Here is a 7,367-nt window from a genome sequence, read left to right as displayed (position 1 = left end):
CTTTCCTAAGTCCTCCTTCTCAGACAGTGCCTATGTTTTTGCGGCTCTTTCGGCTGTACGCCCCTGTTTTAATACTAGTATTCTTCTGGTGTAGTAGTAAGGTATATGTAGGAAAGGACATTCTCTAATCTAAATCTCAGTCTTTTAGTGGGCCTGTGTCTCAGAGAGGCAAACTTCACAAGTGTTTCTTCAGTCATATTCTTTTTCCCTCCAGTTTCCTTTCCTTTCCCTGACTGCACCACTCCTAATCTATTTTCTTGAAGTTCTGAGCTCTGTGGATTGCAATTTTTTTCTCTCTCAGGTGAGACAGGAAGGCTACAGCAGGCTAGAGTGGGAGAAATTCTCTTCCCCAAGCTGGTATAAGGCCCTGGCAAAATATTTTCCTCTGGAGAGTGGGCCTTTATTACAGAAAAGGCTCTAACTGGGTATATTTTATAATGATTACATTCCCTCCACCACCCCTTCCAGACCTGTAAGCTGTATGATTCCTTTTATATGAAGTCAAAGAACAGGTGAAATAATCTGTGGGGCCAGAGATCAGAATATGTTTTCCTTTCAGATGGGAGAATTGACTGAAAGGGGCCCAGTGGAAATTTTCAGGATTGACAGAAATGTTTTGTATGTTGTTTTGGGAGTTAACATTCATGAAAGTGAACGTTTAAAATCTGTGTATTTTAAATATGTAAATTATACTTCAATAGGAAAAAAAGAAAATCCAGCCTATAGATATGGAAAAACAAGCAATGTTAGCAGAGTGTCTGTAGTCATCAAGTCATGGAGATGCCAGTACAGCCTGGCTGGCTGGTGCTTAGGGGTGGTCAGTTGGTGCCATCACCTCCCTTTGGGAGCTGATATCTGTCATTCATTTCCCTGGGGTTTAGTTTCCCCTTGTATGAAAAGAAGTGGCCAGAGTAGATGGTCAGTAAACAGGATGACCATTTTATTATATATTGCCCAAATCATGACATTAGAATGAATCAAATAAAGCTCTATTGATAATTATGCCAGTACAAGAATTGGGAACTGCTCCTGTCCTGGGAAAAGAGGGATGAATTGCTGCCCTATAACTAAGCATTTCTAAAATGTCTCAGGCTATATGAGGTGACAGTCTGCATCCAGGAGTTGGATCGTATGAGTGATCTCAGGGGTTCTGTTTGATCTGATGCCACATCAGGACCTATCAGCATGGCCGATATTGCACAGCAGTGAGAGGGATTTTAGAAAGGCCTCCAGTCCTTCCAGTCTATGGGCTGCTGCCTTCCATGCCTGTGAAATAATACAGACTTCCTAAGAAGAAGACATTGACATTTCTAGGTTCAAAAACTATTGTTAAAATGAAGTTAATTTCTCAATAGGATGAAAAATGGATCCTGCTTTCCCCTGCTCTGATAATATGAAAATAATGAATCTTCTTTACAACAGTCACCTTTTAAAAAAAATCTTGAAAGGCAATGGATTAATCTGTATTTATAAGAGCCATAGAGCATAAAAACTATTAGTGTCACTTCTGGCTGCCAAAGATTTGAAGGGACTGAAGAAAAGGTCCTAAGTGACTAGGTTCTAGCCATTCTGAAATATTAGAACATCAAGTTGATGGGATTCAATTTACTAAAGGAGACATATTAGAATTCAGTTCTAGAAGGCATCTAATAAGTAATATACATGTGTATATAAGTGCTATAGGGAGTAGAAAATATTTAGGAGGCAACTGGATAATGTTCCAAAAGTTAGTGACCCTCCTTAGGATCATGGGAGAGAAGTGGAATTTAGAAGGGGAAACAGACATCCTGCTCAGAGTTAGGAGGACAGAGACTCTTATAAATAAGTTTATTTATAAATAAATCGAGCCTGTTAGATAAAACAGGAAGCAGTCTTCCAATTTCTGGGCTGCTATATAGGATCTCTTTGTACCCAAACATGACCCAGCGGATCTATCCTGGGCTAAGGAACCAGGAGGGGGCAATTCTGGTCCCAGGAAGGTGAGGCAGACTTGGTTCTGATATCCCTGTGCTCTTTCTAGTGTGATGTCATGCCTTTACATGACAAGGGACTTAGAGTCCAATCTTGCATCTCTGTGACTTCATGACCACAGACACTGCTAACATTGCTGTGTTTTTCCACATCTATAGGCTGGATTTTCTTTCTTTCCTATTGAAGCATAATTTACTTGAGGTCTCAAGGGACTTGGAGTCCAGTCTTGCCTCTGTCATTTACAAGCTGTGTGACTTAAGAGACATCGTTTTGCTTCTCTGAGCCTCTGAAATGTCTGAATTCCATTCTAAATTCCAATGTTAATATTCTAAATATTCTCTGGTTCTCAATCTAAGAAACCCACACTTTTGGTGCCTGTTCACCTGGAAAGTATCATCTCTTGCTGTCCTGTTTCTAAGTAGTGGAAAGAAGCAGGCTGGGGTTGTGTTGACCAGTTCATTTCCTTCCTACTCCCTGATTTGAGTCCTGGTTCATGGAGCTGCTGGTGCCCACTTTGGGTCTCCCCACCAGGAAGACACTGAATCTTAATGGGGGCACCACTGGCATCCAGCCCAAGTTGGTGATTTGGGACAACTTTCTGTGGAGACTGAGACTCCTGTGTGTAGCCATACAAGTGTAGGGGCCTATTGACTTCTCTTGCTTAGCTTCTGTTGTTTGGCTGAACATTTTTGTCGATGGATGAAGATGCCCATCACAGTACTTACCCAGTCAGGGTGGTCACTTACTGCTAGGACTGAGCCATAGGTGAGGACTTGATATCCCCTGAGGGAATTTTAGCATGTCTTTAACTGTATTCTGAATGAAATCATCAGGTTTTATGGGGAGTGGGGGAGAGGAGGCATGGGGGTAGAGGGAGAAGGCAAAAGATAAATGTTCGTAAATCATAAAATCAGATCATAAAAATAAATGTTCACTGGAGAAAATTTACAAAATACAGAAAGGCACAAAAATCTCTACGTGCAGAGATAGCCATTGTTTTGTTGTTTGTTTGTTTTTTGCGACAGGGTCTCACTCTGTCACCCATGCTGAAGTGCAGTGGTGTGATCATAGCTCACTGCAGCCTTGACCTCCCAGGCTCAAGGAATCCTTCCACCTTGGCCTCCTGAGACTACAGGTGTGGGCCACCATGCCCAGATAATTTTTGTATTTTTTTGTAGAAATGAGGTCTCGTCATATTGCCTAGGCTGGGTCTTGCCATTTTGCCCAGGCTGGTCTCAAACTCCAAGGCTCAGCAATCCACCCACCTCAGCCTCCCAAAGTGCTGAGATGACAGGTGTGGGCCACTACACCCAGCCCGCCATTGTTAATTAACATGCTAATTAAAGGGATAAGAGGGAAGTGTCATGATCGAACATTGGAAGGTGAAGGGATTTCTGGATCTGTAGACTCATGAAAACTATCTCTAGTATTCTATTAGCATCATACTGTGTGCTGACTTCTCAGAGCAATTTACTTTTGAAGAAAAGCAATAATGACCACAACAGAACTTTCTGGCTGGGCCTGAGACAGGCCAATCACTGAGGAGTAAATTATCCTACAATCTGCTGTTTAGTACAAAGACCACAAACCGAGCTACACCATCCTCCTGTTTCTGAAACTGTATGAGACACTTTCTGTTGATAGAACTGATACTGCCAAGGAGACAGGATGAGCTGCTACAGGGACTTCACAGACATGATTGTAAGAAGAGTAACAGGTACATCTCAGCAATTGTGTAGTTAGCAAACACTGTGTGCCTGCTATGAATGCATCAGAGTAAAGGACATGAGGTTGGGGAGGTGGTCCTGGCCCCCAGAGAACTTACATTAGTTGGGTTACAAGGTACACAGCAGAAATCCAAAGCAAGATGAGCTAAAGTCCAAAGAAGCAACAAATACAAGGAATGCCATCCATGGTGGGGACTTTAGGGCAGAGTCGGAGAATAATTCCACATCAAGAGGAGGGAATAGGAGTGGGGAATGAAAGCCTACTGAGGGGAGGTCAGGTCTGTAGCTGGATACCAATAGGTTAAATTAGGGCAGTTTCTATGTGCAAACCATCCTTTGGTCATATTTGTTTTTGAAAGGTTAAAGTCTAAGGTATTGTATTAATCTGGATAAGCTAGGTTATGCTTTGAGAATAAATTAAGCCCCAAATCTCAGTGGTCTAACAGCAGAAATTCATGTGGCTGGCTTAAACACTGCTAGAAATGCAAAATCATGAATATGCTTTTGAAGATTCATTTTTGTCTATGATGTTATCAGGAATCTGCCCACTCCAGCTTCTTGACTCTCTTTCTACAGATACTTTCTCCCTACCTAGAGAGACTCAGTTAATTTCTCTTTTAATTTTTCTTTCTTCATCACCATGCTACTTCCTATTTTATCCCTTGGGCTTCTTTATGTCCCTAAACTGGCAGCAGAGAGGCTAGATTTCTAGTTCCCAGCTCCTGGGATTATTCTGATAATTGTCTGATTGCTCTTCCGAAATGGGCTTGGTTATTGGGGTGCTGTGGGCTTGGTCAGTCATTCCCAGGGCCTGGCTTAGGTTTGGGGGGCACCGTAATAAGACTGAGATTGTGGCTTGTGTATCTCAAGTGTGATCTTGGTTACAAAACAAGGTGAAATCTGGAGTTGGAGTTACATCCATACAGGGGCAGCGGAGAAGGGGGCACTAAGCCAGGAGCTGAGTGAGAGGGAACTACAGGATCTATGTGTGAGGAAGGTTAGTGTAGGCAGAAAGAAATAAATAGAGGAGGATTTCCCTGAAGCAGCATCCTGGGACCATGTCTTAGTCCATTTGAGTGGTCATAACAAATACAGTAGACTGGTTGGCTTATAAATAATAGAAATGTATTTCTCAGTCTTCTGGAGGCTGGGAAGTTCAAGATCAAGGTGCTGGCAGAGTTGGTGTCTCGTGAGGGCCCACTTCTTGGTACACAGACAACACCTTCTCTCTGTGCTCTCCCATGGTGGAAGGGGCAAGGTACTGTCTGGGATCCCTTTTATAAAGGTACTAGTCCCATCCATGAGGTCTTTACCTTCATGATCTAATCACCTCCCAAAGGTCCCACCTCCTAATACTCTCACCTTGGGGCTTAGGATTTCAACATATGAAATAGGGTGGGGAGCACCAACATTCAGACCATAACAAACCACTTTTTTTTTTTTTTTGAGATGGAGTCTTGCTCTGTCACCCAGGGTAGAGTGCAATGGTGTGATCTTGGCTCACTGCAACCTCCACCTCCCAGGTTCAAGCAATTCTGCCTCAGCCTCCCAAGTAGCTAGGATTACAGGTGCCCGCCACTGCACCTGGCTAATTTTTGTGTTTTTAGTAGAGACAGGATTTCACCATGTTGGTCAGGCTCGTCTCGAACTCCTGACCTCGTGATCTGCCTGCCTTGGCCTCCCAAAGTGCTGGGATTATAGGCGTGAGCCACCGTGCCCGGCCCATAACAGACTATTTAAAGGGGCTGTCAGAGAGGAAACTCTACCTGCAACATGGAAACAGTCTAGGTATTCATCAATAAGGAACACAGGGAATTACAAAGAGCTAAGAGAATAATCCTTTGTCCTTGGTTTGTAGTTCATGATTCTCTTCTTTAGATAACATCCAGATCAACCCCACCCTTCTCCTTTTGTACCAAAGATTTACTGAACTTACCTCTTCCATCCTCCCTTCTCCCTCCCCTAGTGTTTGCTAGATCCATCACATGGAAATACCTTCTCCTAGGGCTGGATCAAAGAATGAGAACAAATAAGCCATGTAGTGGTCCCTGGCACAAGATGATAATTCCCTGGTCTAGATACCCAGGTTGGGGGTATGTGATGTGGTGTGCCTCCAATCTGGATACTCTAGGCTATCTCCAGGAAAGATCAGTTAGGCCATGTCCTCCTAGAGTTCTTCACATTACATATACTTTTGTCTCCTAAGGATGAAGGATCCAAGCAGCCATTCTGGTATTGACATACTTGAAGGCAGAAAATTTTCTTGTTCATGTTTCATTTTGAAGAACACAGTACTTCCAATAGGAGGAAACAAGTATTGTGGACATTTTAGTTTCTGATTTCCTATTGAATTCTGACTTTTCTCTCCTTTAAGTCATTTAATCAGCTACTGTTTCTATTTTCTACACATTGTTAAAGATAGTTTCAATGTGTTCCATTTCTGAGAAAATTATTTCTGACTAAATTTCCACCTTAGTTCCCAATAGGTTTTGTTTGCTGATTTGGTGACAAAGGTTTCTGGAAGCTAAATCAGACATATTAGCGTTTGTGACTAAAGTTGTTTAAATCTATATCTATATATCTGTGATACCTGCTTCAAAGATGAGAATGAGTTTTAAATTGATCTTTAAGATGTTGAACAACTGTGTCCACTGAAACATTTTAGACATTTTTCTGAACTTACCACTTCATGTCATAGGTTGATCAACTTTCATATTTTCTCTATCCATGTTTTCTTTTTTCAACTTGGTGCATGCAGCCCAGCTGGAAAACTCATATGAGATCAATATCCTTGGCTCTGAGCATGTCTTTGGTGTGGGACACAAATTCTTGTATATTAGGAACATCTTTGGAATTTGTTGATCTTGGAGGTGGTGTTTGCTTTGTTTCTGAATCTGTTGTTGGAAGCACACATATTTACTGTCTAATACAGTGGAAAGTTTTATAAAATATAATTTGAGGACATAACTTCCATCACCCAATAATGCTGTTTGACTTTTGCAAGGTAGATTTGTTACCTCTGAAGGGGACCAGTCACATCTAGAGTACATCCGAGTCCGTGTGTCACTGAATTGTGCTCCCTGAGCTCTACTCTGTGAGTCCTTGAATTATTTGGTGGAGGGGTCCTGTTGTAAATGGATGTAGTGAGTTGAATTGTGACTCCAAAAAGATTATGTCCACCTGGACATTCAGAATGTTTTCCAGAGGGAAGGGTCTCTGCAGATGTAATTAAAGTAAGAATCTTGAAATGAGATCATCTTGGATTTGCATGGGCACTAAATTCTTAGAAGAGAAGGGGGGAGCAGACGCAGACACACAGAAAACCCATGTGAAGATGGAGGCAGAGACTGGAGTTATGCTTCTAAAAACGGAGGAATGACAAGGGTTTGGCAGCTGCCAGAAGCAAGGGAAAAGCATGAAATGCATTCTTTCTCAGTGCTTCCAAAGGGAATCAACTTTGCTGACATGCTGATTTCAAACTTCTGGCCTCCAGAACCTCAAGGGAATAAATTTCTATTGTTTTAAGACACCAAGTCAGGCCTGGTGCAGTGGCTCCCGCCTGTAATTCTACACTTTGGGAGGCCAAGATGGGAGGATTGCTTGAGCCCAGGAGTTTGAGACCAGTCTGGGCAACATGGTGAGACCCTATCTCTACAAAATATAAAAGAA

The sequence above is a fragment of the Theropithecus gelada genome, chromosome 18 (assembly GCF_003255815.1).
Source record: "Theropithecus gelada isolate Dixy chromosome 18, Tgel_1.0, whole genome shotgun sequence".
Lineage (NCBI taxonomy): Eukaryota > Metazoa > Chordata > Mammalia > Primates > Cercopithecidae > Theropithecus > Theropithecus gelada.
The sequence above is the reverse complement of the archived record's forward strand: the minus strand, read 5'-3'. Positions refer to the sequence as shown.